Source organism: Bubalus bubalis, chromosome 24 (assembly GCF_019923935.1).
Source record: "Bubalus bubalis isolate 160015118507 breed Murrah chromosome 24, NDDB_SH_1, whole genome shotgun sequence".
Taxonomy (NCBI): Eukaryota; Metazoa; Chordata; class Mammalia; order Artiodactyla; family Bovidae; genus Bubalus; species Bubalus bubalis.
In genome coordinates, this window is record NC_059180.1 from 34,657,412 (window position 1) to 34,671,292 (window position 13,881).

Below are 13,881 nucleotides of genomic sequence, written 5' to 3' on the forward strand. Positions count from 1 at the left end.
CCGGGGGCAGAGTCCGGCCTCCCGGGGGCGGAGGAGCCGGGGGCCCGGAGGAGGGGCCGCGAGGGCCTGGATGGAGGAGCCGGGTTGCGACCGCGGCGGCGAGGAGACCCAGCCGAGCTGGGGTGTGAGGTGCCTGTCTCTGAAATGGAGGGCGGGAGGCGGGGAGGCTCTATAGGCTGGTTTAACCTAGACCTTAATTGCCCCCTGCCCCTTTTCTGGATACTGGGGGCTGCAGACGTGTGTAGCTGCCCCCTCTGCACCATGAGCCTTAGATCTCGGGCTCCGGGAAACCTAGATTCAGAGTTAGACAAGGTTCCGTAAGAAAGGGAGGGCGAAAGAGCATAGGGTCTCCCTCCACCCTTCCCCACCCCCCCCACTCCCCCCCCCCCGCCCACGCACACCCTCCCTCCATGCAAGTGCTCAGGGCCTTCTCGCTCTCAGTTCTCTGAGAGGCCATTCATTTAACACCTCCCAGCTAGTGCATCCTTGGGGCAGTGCAAAAATCACTGGACTAGGCGTCCATGGTTCCTGCTGCATGTTCTCGGGCAGGTCACTCTGCCTCTCTGATCCTCAACAGTAAGTGGAGATAGCAGTGATAACACCTCCTTCATGAGCACAAGTGAGAGGGTAGATGTGATGAAGCTGCCTTTACAAAAATTGAAGTGCTGTATGAAGACTGCTGCTGCTGAGTTGCTTCAGTCGTGTCCGACTCTGTGCGACCCCATAGACAGTAGCCCACCAGGCTCCCCCGTCCCTGGGATTCTCCAGGCAAGAACACTGGAGTGGGTTGCCATTTCCTTCTCCAATGCATGAAAGTGAGAAGTGAAAGTGAAGTCGCTCAGTCGTGTCTGACTCTTAGCGACCCCATGGACTGCAGCCCACCAGGCTCCTCCATCCATGGGATTTTCCAGGCAAGAGTACTGGAGTGGGGTGCCATTGCCTTTTCCGGTATGAAGACTAGCTAATACTGAAATGTGAATAACTGCTAGCCCAGTAGCTTTCTAAAGGTATTTGGAAAGAGGATGCATTCGTTCAATGGTAAAATCAAAGACACAGGAAACTACCCATCAGAAAACAAGAGCTCACCAAGCGCGCATGATGAATAGCTGTTACAGAATTAAAAATGCCAGGAAAGAATTCAGCTTGGGTTTCCCCACTCAGCCTGATCAGGTAACTATTTCCTTTGTTTGCATCTTGCAAAACCCTGAGTTCCTTCCTTCCTGTCTTCCCTGAATCCAGGCTGCCCTATCTCCGATTAGGTGAGCAAGACTATAGTCCTGGGAATTAAGATAAATATAAAACAAAACAAAACAAAAAGTTGGGGGGGGGGGGCTTCCCAGGTGGCTCAGTGGGTAAAGAATTCACCTGTAATGTAGGAGACACAGGAGACTCAGGTTCCATCCTTGGGTTGGGGAGATCCTCTGGAAGAGGGCATGGCAAACCACTCCAGTATTCTTGCCTGGATAATCCCATAGACAAAAGAGCCTGGCGGGCTCCAGTCTATGGGGTGACAGAGTCGGACACGACTAAAGCAACTGAGCATGCCAAAGCGAATGAATACATTTAAAAACCTCCGAACAAACCACCTGCCCTCTAGTGTGGTCTGTGACTCCAGGGACCAAAAGAAACAATACATAAGAATAGTACAAAAGAGGGCTTCCCTGGTGGTCCAGTGGTTAAGAACCTGCCTGCCAATGCAGGGGACACGGGTTTAATCCCTGCTCTGGGAAGATCCCACATGCTGAGAGGCGACTAACACCGTGGGCTACAGCTACTGAAGCCTGCGAGCTCTAGGGCCTGTGCTCCAGAATTAGAGAAGCCACTGCAGTGAGAAGCCGCTGCTCCACTGCTAGAGAGTAGCCCCGGCTCACTGCAGCTAGAGAAAACCCGAGTGCAGCAACGAAGACCCAGTGCAGCCCCAAAGAAGAAGAATACAAAGGAACGGATGGAACATACCACTGAACCACAGTTCTGCTAAAACTGAGAGCTTTGCCAGTCTCTTTGGTATGTTAATGCTGTCACCTTGCAGACCTTTATGAGGCCTGGGTTACAAATTTTTCCTTAAAACCCAAGCCATGCAGATAATCCCTTTCACTGTCCAAAGAAATAAAATGGTCAGTAAATGCGGAAGAAAGGAAGGCTTGCCAAAGAAATTGACAAGTTAAAGAGATGGAAAATTTCATCTACCAGAATGGCCTTGTTTTTATTATTATAATTAGCATTATTTGTGGAGGTTTCAAGGAAGTGGACAATTTCATAAATTGCTGTAGGGAATATCAATGTTCAAAGCCTTTCTGGGAAGAAACTGAGTATTCCTATTCAAAAAATCTGAAAAATAAGCTTACCCTTTGACCTAGCAGTTAAGCCTCTATGAATTTATCCTAAAACAATGAAAGGTGCTAAAGTTTAGTGATAAAGTGGTTTACTGTCATTTTGTTTCTTGTAGCAAAAATCTAGAAACAACTAATAAGTACTTATAAGTTGAGTACAACAGGGACTCAGAAAGGACATCTGTTGCATGAAATTAGACGTCTCCAATACAGCATAGATGGTGAATATTGAATGGTATGGAATTAAATAAAACATAGGTATTGAATAGTGAATGGTTTATGCAAAATATTAAGTGAGTAAAAGATATTTGCCAAAAAAAGCTTATTTGATGTTCTATTTTTGGTAAATCTAGATAAATAGATATCGATAAATCAATGCTGTCTAATAGAACTTTCCATGATGGTGGAAATGTGCTATTCAATATGGTAGCCACCAGCCATAGGTAGGCATGGAACACTTGACATGTCATTAGTTGATTGTGAAATGGAATTTTAAAATATTATCTAACTTTTAAGTTAAATAGTCACACATTGGTGGGGGTAGTGATTTAGTCCTTAAATTGGGTCCAACTCTCATGACCCCATGGACGTAGCCCATCAGGCTCCTCTGTCCATGGGATTTCCCAGGCAAGAACACTGGAGTGGGTTGCCATTTCCTCCTCCAGGGAATCTTCCCTACCCAGGGATCGAGCCCATGTCTCCCTCATTGCAGGTGGATTCTTTTACTGCTGAGCCACCAGGGAAGCTCCTGTCTATCACACTGGAGATCACCAATATAGATGATACATAGATCAATAGACTAAAAAAAAAAAAATAAATGCCCACTAGGAGAAGGCAATGGCACCCCACTCCAGTACTCTTGCCTGGAAAATCCCATGGACGGAGGAGCCTGGTAGGCTGCAGTCCATGGGGTCGCTAAGAGTCGGACACGACTGAGCGACTTCACTTTCACTTCTCACTTTCATGCATTGGAGAAGGAAATGGCAACCCACTCCAGTGTTCTTGCCTGGAGAATCCCAGGGACGGGGGAGCCTGGTGGGCTGCCGTCTATGGGGTCGCACAGAGTTGGACATGACTGAAGCGACTTAGCAGCAGCAGTAGAGCAGAAGTAGTTATCTCTGCATGTTAAAATTGTGGATGACTATAATTTTATCTGCATGTTGCTGCTGCTGCTGCTAAGTTGCTTCAGTCATGTCTGACTCTGTGCGACCCCATAGATGGCAGCCCACCAGGCTCCCCCGTCCCTGAGATTCTCCAGGCAAGATTGGAGTGGGTTGCCATTTCCTTCTCCAATGCATGAAAGTAGAAAGCGAAAGTGAAGTCGCTCAGTCGTGTCCGACTCTAGCGACCCCATGGACTGCAGCCTTCCAGGCTCCTCTGTCCATGGGATTTTCCAGGCAAGAGTACTGGAGTGGGGTGCCATTGCCTTCTCCGTATCTGCATGTTACTTATGTCTCATTTTATGTATATATATATATACACACACACACACATTGCTTTTGTACTAAGAACAAATAGCTAATATGAAAAACAAAAAGCAAAAGTGTAAGTCAAATGCAACCACCATCAGTTTACATGACCTGCAATCTGGGCTATAAAATGAGGTTTACACTGTAAATGGTAGGAAAAAAAACGAAAAGAAGAAGAATATTTTGTATTGCAAGAAAATCGCATACAATTCACATTTCATTGTGCATGAAGTTCTACTGGAACGTAGCCGCACCACCCACTTCTGGATGTCTGTGGCTGTCTTTGTGCTACCCCGGCAGAGCCAAGGAGCAGTTGCGACACAGACCACACAGTCTGCAAAGCCAAAAATATCTACCATCTGGCGTTTTCAGGAAAAGTTTGCCAAGCCCTGGTCTAAGGCAATTGGGGGAGACAAAGTGGGTGGCGTCGTCTTCATTCATGTTCATTCATTCATTCGTCTACGTATGGAGCATCACTGCGGGTTAGGGCCTGGCGTAGGACATTCAGGAGGCGCTGCATTGTTTCTGCTTGGGGGAGCCTGTGAGAAGGATTTTTAGAGCCAGGTGCTTCGCAAGCTGGTTCTCAAATAGCTTCATTGTGACACTTGTGAAGAAAACTGTTGGCAGGTGGAGAAAGCCCTGCTCACCTTAGCTTTGCTTGCATTTCCCACAGCCCCACCGTTTTCCTTGGGGCTCCAGATGTCTTCCAGGGGCTGATTGAGACCCAGGATTTGTTGTTCAGTCACCAAGTCATGTCCGACTCTTTGCGACCCCATGGACTGCAGCACACCAGGCTTCCCTGTCCATCACCAACTCCCGGAGTTTGCTCAAACTCATGTCCATTGAATCGGTGATGACATCCAACCATCTCATCCTCGGTCGCCCCCTTCGCCTGCCATCAATCTTTCCCAGCATCTTTTCCAATGAGTCAGCTCTTCCCTTCAGGTGGCCGAAGTATTGGAGCTTCAGCTTCATCATCAGTCCTTCCAGTGAATATTCAGGGTTGATTTCCTTTAGGATTGACTGGTTTGATCTCCTTGCAGTCCAAGGGACTCTCAAGAGTCTTCTCCAACACCAGTTTCAAAGCATCAATTCTTTGGTGCTCAGACTTCTTTATAGTCCAGCTCTCACATCTGTACGTGGCTAATGGAAAAACCATAGCTTTGACTATACAGACCTTTGTCAGCAAAGTGATGTCTCTGCTTTTTAATACACTGTCTACGTTGTCATAGCCATTCTTCCAAGGAGCAAGTGCCTTTTGAGACCCAGGATGGGAACTCCTTAATATCTTTTTTTTCCTTCAAGATATTTTTTATTTGGCTGCACCAGGTCTCTGGGTTGTGGCAGGAGGGAACTTCCATCTTTGTTGCAGCATGTAACGTTGAAATATCCTCCACTCTTCTCTGCAGCCACGGGCAGGCGACAGCCCTACCCCCCACGCCATGGTCCTATGTGTCACCAAGGGCCCGACATCTACCACGCTGGGTCCTGAGCGGAATGCCCGTGACCCTCACCTCCTTGGCCCATCCTCCAGTCTGTGATACCGCCCAGCAAGTGGAGCTGGGTGGTTCCGTGTGAACCAATGTGACCTTTGAGGTCTGGAGTCCTTAGAGGCTACAGTGGAGACCACTCACTGGGTGCCCACCCAGCCCTGCCGCTCACAGGCCCGGGGACCCCTGGGGGCTGCTCCTCCTCCCTGACTCTCAGTTTTGCTGTTGTTTTTTGTTTAGTTGCTCAGTCACGTCTGACTCTTTGTGACCCCATGGACTGTATAGCCTGCCAGGCTCCTCTGTCCATGGAATTCTCCAGGCAAGAATACTGGAGTGGGTTGCCATTTCCTTCTCCGGGGGATCTTCCCAACCCAGGGATCGAACCCGCGTCTCCGGCATTGGCAGGCAGATTCCTTCCTGCCGAGACACCTGGGAAACCCTGACCTTTTGTTTCCTTGCCCATAAGAAGAGGTGGTACTGCAAGATGTGTCTGCCCAGCAAGGAGGTTAGATGGTTGAGTTTCCCTTTGATTTCCTGTGTCCGTCCACTGGCTCAGGCACGGGGCTCACCCCCAGTTCCGAGGATCCTCACCATTAAAAGACCTCAAAGTCACACGATTGCATGGGATCCCAGGAGGCAGGTCCTCTGACAGAGCTTTACCGATGGAGTGTGCCCTACACATGTACGCAAAGACTATTAACCTAGCCCAGGGTCAGCAACTGGGATGCCTGGCTGTGTCTGGAGCAGGTTTGGGTTGTCATGAGAAGGGGAGGAAGGAGGTGCTGCTGGAAACTAGTGCAAGGAGGCCCTAGATGCTGCTCAGTATCCATAGTGCACAGGATGGGCTGCAACAAAGAGCTATCTGGCCCCAAACGGCAAGTCTTTTGTGTGTGCGTTTTTGTTTTTTTGGGGGGTGTGCTGGGTCTTCGTTGCTATGAGGGCATTTCTGTAGTTGTGGTGAGCAGGGGCTGCTCTCTAGTTACAGGGCTCGGGCTTCTCACTGCAGTGGCTTCTCTGGAGGAACACAGGCTCTGGGTACTCGGGCTTCAGTCATTGCAGATTCTGGGCTCTAGAGCACAGGCTCAGTGGTTGTGGTGCGTGGGTTTAGTTGTTCCGTGGCATGTGGGATCTTCCTGAATAAGGGATAAACTTAAGTCTCTCGCATCGGCAGGTGGATTCTTCACCACTGAGCTACGAGGGAAACGCTGTTTATATATATATATATATATATATTTTTTTTTTGGCCATACTGGGCAGCATGTGGGATCTTAGTTCCCAGACCAGGGATCGAACTGTGTCCCTTGCAGTGGAATCTCAGAGCCCTAACCGCCAGACCACCAGGAAAGCACGGCCTGGGCAAGTTTTAATCTCTCTGAGTTGCAGTTTCTTCATCTGGAAAATGTAATAGTGCTCAGTCCTGAAGGTCCTGACGAGGTGTAAAAGAGAGAACCTGTGTAACGCATCCTGCTGTACAAACGCAGCCAGGAAAATAGGTGGAGTAGGGGGGACCCCTCCCCATCTCTTGATTTTCGTTCTCGCTCTTCCCCCACGTGGCTGCCTTCCCCCTGGAACATCCAGGGGTGCGTTGTCGTGGAAACCTTTCAGGGATGGTGCACTCAAGAGCTCGAATGATTTTTTTTTTCCTCCCCAAAATAACCCATCCTGTCAGTCAAACAACACTTAGGCAAAATGGTTTTACATCATTAGCTGCTTGGGGAGTTTCCAACCCCCACTGAGACAGGTGGTTAATGGAGATGCGACAGTGGACACTTATAAGAGTGATGCTGGTGATGGTGTTGGCAGTGGCGATGAAAACGATGGCCGCGGCTCCTTCGCCTCTCCTGAATCGGGGGTGTGCCACATGCCTTACCCGTATTATCAAGTGCCATCTTTAAGAGACACAAACATCAAGGCTCAGAGAGACGAGTGTTGGGCTGCTTTGAGCCCAGTTCAGACGTCAGGCGCCACGCTCTAGCCACCAATCTTTATTGCCTTTCAGGAGCCGCCAGCAGAGGAGGGTCGGGGGAAGAAGGTTCAGTTCCTTTTGTCCCTGACCCCTGCAAGCCAAACCATCAGCTCCAGGCTCTCTTTGTGGTAAGTTGGAAGCTGGAAATGCCTCGATCTGCCCACAGGACCCATTTCTGAGCTTGATTCCTTGGTCTAGACACTACGGCCCCAGAGGAATGGTCCTGTGTGGCTCCCATGTCCACTGTTTCCTAAAGCCTGAGGCAGAATCATGTCTCAGTCCGGGCCTATCAGACCCTTGGATCTATCCCAGCACAACGTCATAACATTGTCTCCAATCCACAGGATTCCTGCTTGCCTTCAGACAAACAGTCCCCACCTTGGGCAAGAGGGTAATTGGAAGAATGCTGGCTACAGAGCCAGGCAGACCTGGGCTTAGATTCCACTCCTATTACTTCAGAGTCGTGTGACCTCAGCCTGTGTGTGCTCTTTGAGCCTCAGCTTACCTACCTCTAAAATGGGTTCAGGGTTGGTGGGCTGATAAATGAGAGCCATGGTGTGTTAGTTGCTCAGTCGTGTCTGAGTCTTTGCGGCCCCAAAGACTGTAGGTTGTCAGGCTCCTCTGTCCATGGGATTTTACAGGCAAGAAGACGAGGGGTAGCCATTCCTTTCTCCAGAGGGGATCTTCCTGACCCAGGGATTGAACCTGGGTCTCCCACATTGTCAGTAGATTCTTTACCATCTGAGCCACAAGGAAGCCAGGCTTGATCTAAATTAGGGTATGGGCTTAGCTGCGTTCTGGCTGCTCTGTAGCATGGGTTGGGTGGAGAGTCCCCTGTGACTCTTGGGGCCCACATGGGAGAGGCTGCCAGTGGCCAAGGGGACAGACGACTGTGTCCTGCTGTGGATTCATGAGGCGGGGGCGCCACCTCGTGGCGAAAGGCCTTCAGGGGCCAGCTCGGAGGCGAGGCGGGAGGAGAAAGGGAGCTTTCAGAACTCCTTTGTCACCTTGGGTTGGGGCTGAGCAGAGAGGCCCGGGAGCCCTGGTTCCCAAGCGGTTCATTCATTCGTCCGAATCTCCTAGAGGAGCAGTCTATTTAGGTCTTTTTTTTTTTTTTTAATATTGGAGCATAGTTTATTAACAATATGTGTTGTTGTTGGTCAGTTGCTCAGTCGCATCTGACTCTTTGCAACCCTGTGAACTGCAGCACACCAGGCTTCCCCTTCACTATCTCCCGGAGTTTGCTCAAACTCAAGTCTGTTGAATCGATGATGCCACCCAACCATCTCATTCTCTGTTGCATCTCATCTTAACAGTATGTGTTAATTACTTTAAAAATTTATTAAGAAAAACAATGTTGTGTTAGTTTCAGATGTACAGCAAAGTGATTCAGTTATACATATATCTATTATTTTTCAAATTCTTTTCCCCATTTAGGTTGTTACAGAATATTGAGCAGCTTTCTCTGCTATATAGTAGGTCCTTGTCATCTATTATAAATATAGCAGAGTGTACATGTCAATCCTAAACTCCCGATCTATCTAAAGCATGGTTTTTTAAAAAAAATCTTCTTTTTTTTTTTTTTTAAACTTAAAGAGTTCTCTTTATTTATTTTGGCTGCACCTGGCAGCATGGGGGATTTTAATTCCCATGCCAGGGCTTGAACCCATGCCCCCTGCATTGGAAGGGGGAGTCTTCACCACTGGTCCACCAGGGAAGTCCTGGCTCAGGCTTTCTCATGCTCTGAGGTCACCATCTTTTTAGGTGGCTCCTTCCTGCCCAGGTGTTTAGGGACTTCTGTGCTATGATCTTTTTTCAAGTCCCCATATTATGCTTAACTCCCAGTGGCTTGAGCCTTGGAAGTGATGGGGAAGCAAGTTTAGTGGGTTGAGTTCTAATTAATTAAGGTTTTACAACATGGGACAGGCTTCCCTGGTGGCTCAGATCGTAAAGAATCTGCCTGGAATGCGGGAGACCTGGGTTCCATATCTGGGTTGGGAAGATCCCCTGGAGAAGGGAATGGCAACCCACTCCAGTATTCCTGCCTGGAGAATTTCATGGACAGAGGAGCCTGGTGAGCTATAGTTCATGGGGGTCTCGAAGAGTCAGACATGACTGAGTGACTAACACACACTCGCACACATAATACAGAGGGCAGCTTAAGAATAAAGTTAGATTTTAATCATTATAACTCTGCTGCTTAAAGTCAGCAAGCTTGCCCTATGGGAAACAAACTCAAGACCCATTTGGATCAGGCATCTATCAATCAACAGAGACTGATTTTTTCCCATTAATTCATTTGTCCACTGTACTTCATTGGTTTATTCCTATGCGTATAATCATCAATGGTGGGATTGTGTCTTTCTCTGATTCCTATGCTCTTTCCAATCATCCATCAACATTTTCTGATCAGCACAGAAATCACAGTCACCAGGTACCAGATTGTTTTGATAAGAGTGCCTGTGAGGGGACAGAGGCCTGAGCATTTAGGGCTGCTTCCATCACCCAAGCCCACAGGTCTCTTTTTAGTCTGAGGGGCTGACCTCGCCCTTTGTGGTTTTTTTTTTTTAGAAATATTTTATTTGGCTGTGCTGGGTCTTTGTTGCAGCATGCTAGATCTTTTGTTATGCATGCAGACCCATAGTTGCGGCATGTGGGATTTAGCTCCCTAACCAGGGATCAAACCTGCGCTCCCCTGCCCCTGCATTGGGAAATCAAAGTCTTAGCCACTGGACCACCAAGGAAATCTGTGGTTTTAACAGAGGGTTAAAATGCACAAAGCCATCAGGCTGATTTCTCAGTCTGCTGGTAGACAGACCTTGCGTGTGTGCATGCTTTTGTTCAGTTGTGTCTGACTCTTTGCAGCCCTTTGGACTGTATGTAGCCCACCAGGCTCCTCTGTCCATGGGATTCTCCAGGCAAGAAGTCTGGAGTGGGTTGCTATGCCCTCCTCCAGGTGATCTTCCCAACCCAGGAATCGAAACTGTGTCTCCTGCATTGCAGGTGGATTCTTTACCGCTGAGCTACCAGGGAAGCGAGAGAGAGAGAGACAGAGACAGAGACCGAGACCGAGACCATAACATAATTTGAAAGTTCGCAGATTTCAAAACCATCCAGTGTTTCGGGGCAGAATCACTCATCAGGGTCGGATCCACAAGTCCTGACAGATACCGGCTTTGGGGAACTGTACCGCCATGCCAGATGGGAAACGGCCCTGAATGAGGGGCCTCTCCCAGGTTCTTGCTGGGACCAGGGGTGAACTGCTGCCTCTTCCCTCATCTGTGGGGTGACAGCCTGCTCAGCACCTGAGCCCGTGCGCTGGTCTAGTGGCTGAGGTGGGTTTGACCCTGTAGTCACACTCCTGAGATCTAATACCACTCTTGTGTGGCTTTCTAGAAGGCTGCGGGGCAGGGAACACAGCATGTGCAGCACCGTCATCTCCTCAGGAGATCAGTGCCGGGGCGCCCTGGACAGCTGCTGCAGTTGAGCGCCCAGATGCCTAGGGGTCACCTTGACATAGAGACCAGTGAGCTGGGGCTCCTGTAAGGAGCTTTATGCCAGGGTCACAGAGGGCCAGGATCGGCCTGCCAGTGCATGGTCAGCCCCATACATGAGGGTCTCACCACAGATGGGCAGATACGACATCCCACTTCAGCTCCACCCTGTATGACGGGGGTCTCCAACCTCCGGGATCTAATGCCTGATGACCTCAGGGGGAGCTGATGTAATCATAATAGAAATATAAAGTGCACAACAAATGTCATGCACTTGATTCATCCCCAAACCATCTAAGCCCCCGCCCCTCGCCCACTGCCTCAATATGTGGAAAAATTTTGTTCCATGAAACCCGACCCTGGGTGCCAAAAAGTTTGGGGGCCACTGCTACTGTATGAGATACCTGGACCCCAAGATCGTTTCCCCAGGAAGCAGGTTCCCCTACCAGCGGTGTCGAGGGTGACTTGCCTGTTCCTCCTCTAAAGCCACCCAAGTCCTCCAAAGTGACTTTTGTGTGTAACATGGAGCCTGGGATTTTAGGCAGGTCTGTATAATGTGACTCTTCAGATTTGCTCTCTGTCCAGCTATTGTGTCTGGATTTTTTTTTGTTTTCTCCCTGGCCACACAGCTCGGTTTTCAGGATCTTAATTCTCCCACCAGGGACTGAACCCGGGTCATGGCAGTGAAAGCAGGGAGTCCTAACCACTGGGCAACCTGGGAATTCCCAGGACCCCTCTTACTGACACAGATAGGAAGAGACGGCTCTCGGTGATTCCATCCAGCAGAAGAGGACAATCAGACCAGATCATGCAGGCCACAGTGTACAAACTGAAAATGCTCCCACCCCAGCAAGTCTGCACTGGGCCAATACCTGCCATCTAGTGAAAACTTCCCCGGTTCATCTTTTTTAAAAAATTAAAAAAATATATATTTAACTATTTATTCAACGGTGTCAGCTCTCAGTTGCGGCACGTGGAACGGAATCATATGGGAGCAACTCTAGTTGTGGCGCTCGGGCTCAGCAGTTGTGGCATTTGGGCTCAGCTGCTCCAGGACACGCGGGATCTTAGTTCCCTGACCAGAGATCGGACGTATGTCTCCTGCACTGCAAGGCGAATTCTCAGCCACTGGACTTCTGGTGCGTCTTCCTCGGCTTATCTATTATCACCTTTGCAGTAACTCCATGAAGATGGGGGTCTTACCATTTTACAGATGAGGAAGCTGAGGCTCAGAGAGACTAGGTCGTTTGTCCAAGGTCACCTGGCTGGTCCATGGCAGAGCTAGGACTGATCCCAGTTCTGCCCGACCCCAGAGTCTGTGCTCTCAAGAAGGGATGACCTGTGGTCCCTTGACCAGAAGCACCAGCATCACCTGGGAGCCTGTTAGGAGCCTGTTAGGGACTGAGAAGCTGTGTCTGTCAAAACCCTGGGTGATTCGCATGCATAGAATTTGAGAAGTGCTGGGCCCATATAATTCCTGTTTGTTGGTTTTACCAAATATTTCCCAGGCAGGCCTGAACCATCAAGTCCCCTCCCTGGGCTGTATATCTTCTGAAAATGTTAGAATATGTCCAAAAAAAAAAATTGAGTCCAATGGCCTGGATGAATTCCCTACCCTAGTACAACATCTCGATGGTCTGATGATTCTGAACTATCACTGCCAAACAGGCACTTCCAGAAGTTCAAGCAAAGCTGTAAAACATGGTGATATGTGTGCATTTTGACTCTGAGGAATGATAATCTGATGATGCTTTGAATTATAGTGAATCAAGATTAATTCCAGGCTCCACTTAGAGGAAGCTTTCAGGCCGAGTGGTTTGCACATAAAAGCATGTCCCCTGATGCACCAGGTGAGAGGCATGACAACGCTATCACTTGGTGTCAATTACCTTGATAGGCTTGTCCCCAGGAGTGCTGGAAAAGTCACTGGTGGTGCTCTGTTTTGAACACTTATTATTAATAAATCCTGTCTTTTTTTCCCCCTTTTCCCTTTTTTAAAAGATGAAAGTCATTGTTCCATCACCAATTTGTGTCCGACTCTTTGCGACCCCATGGACGGCAGCATGTCAGGCATCCCTATCCCTCACCATCTCCTGGAGTTTGCCCAAGTTTATGTCCATTGAATTGGTGATGCCATCCAACCATCTCATCCTCTGTCATTCTCTTCTGCCCTCAATCTTTCCCAGCATCAAAGTCTTTTCCAATGAGTCAGTTCTTTGTATCAGGTGGCCAACAGATTGGAGTTTCAGCTTCAGCATCAGTCCTTCCAATGAACAGTCATTGTTGATTTCCTTTAGGATGGACTGGTTGGATCTCCTTGCAGTCCTAGGGACTCTCAAGAGTCTTCTCCAGCACCACAATTTCAAAGCATCAATTCTTCAATGCTCTGCCTTCTTTGTGGTCCACCTCTCACATCCATACATGACTAACTGGAAAGACCGTAGTTTTGACTACATGGACCTTTGTCAGCAAAGTGATGTCTTTGCTTTTTAGGTTTGCCATAGCTTTCAAGAAGCAACTGTCTTCTGATTTCATGGCTGCAGTCACCATCTGCAGTGATTTTAGAGTCTAAGAAGAGATAATCTGTCACTGCTTCCACCTTTTCCCCTTCTAGTCACCATGAGTTGATGGGACTGGATGCCATCATCTTAGTTTTTTAAAGACTGAGTTTTAAGCTGGCCTTTTCACTCTCCTCTTTCACTTTCATCAAGAGGTTATTTCCTCTTCAAGGTACATATAGTTCCACTATATATTACAATTATTTAAATAGATAAATTAAGACTTTTACTTGGAGTTTCAATATCAAACTCTCAAAAACTATTAGAATAGACAGAAAAGTAGAAGGATATAGTAGACCTGAAAAGCACCATGAGCTAATTCAACATAATTAAGATTTATACAATTTTCACACAACAGTAAGATACAAATTCAAGTTCCCATAGACTATACACCAGGAGACACTGGAACATATTCAGGGACATAAAACAAGGTGCAAAAACTTCTTGGTCTAAAGGTATTGAAATTATACAGAGTCTGTTCTCTTACCACTGTGGAATTATATCAGAAATCCATATCAAAATATAAATGAATCCTGTCTTGATCCGCTACTCTGCTTGATTATGGCAAGTCAAT

General features: G+C 48.2%; 1 long non-coding RNA gene across 1 annotated transcript; it reads left to right on the forward strand.

Annotated features, from left to right (window-relative positions):
- The first annotated feature begins 11 nt into the window (after positions 1–11).
- LOC112581750 lies at positions 12–11,641 on the forward strand. Its single transcript, XR_003106363.3, has 3 exons — positions 12–129; positions 7,289–7,383; positions 11,411–11,641. It is a non-coding gene; the product is annotated as an uncharacterized LOC112581750 (long non-coding RNA).
- Positions 11,642–13,881: the final 2,240 nt, after the last annotated feature.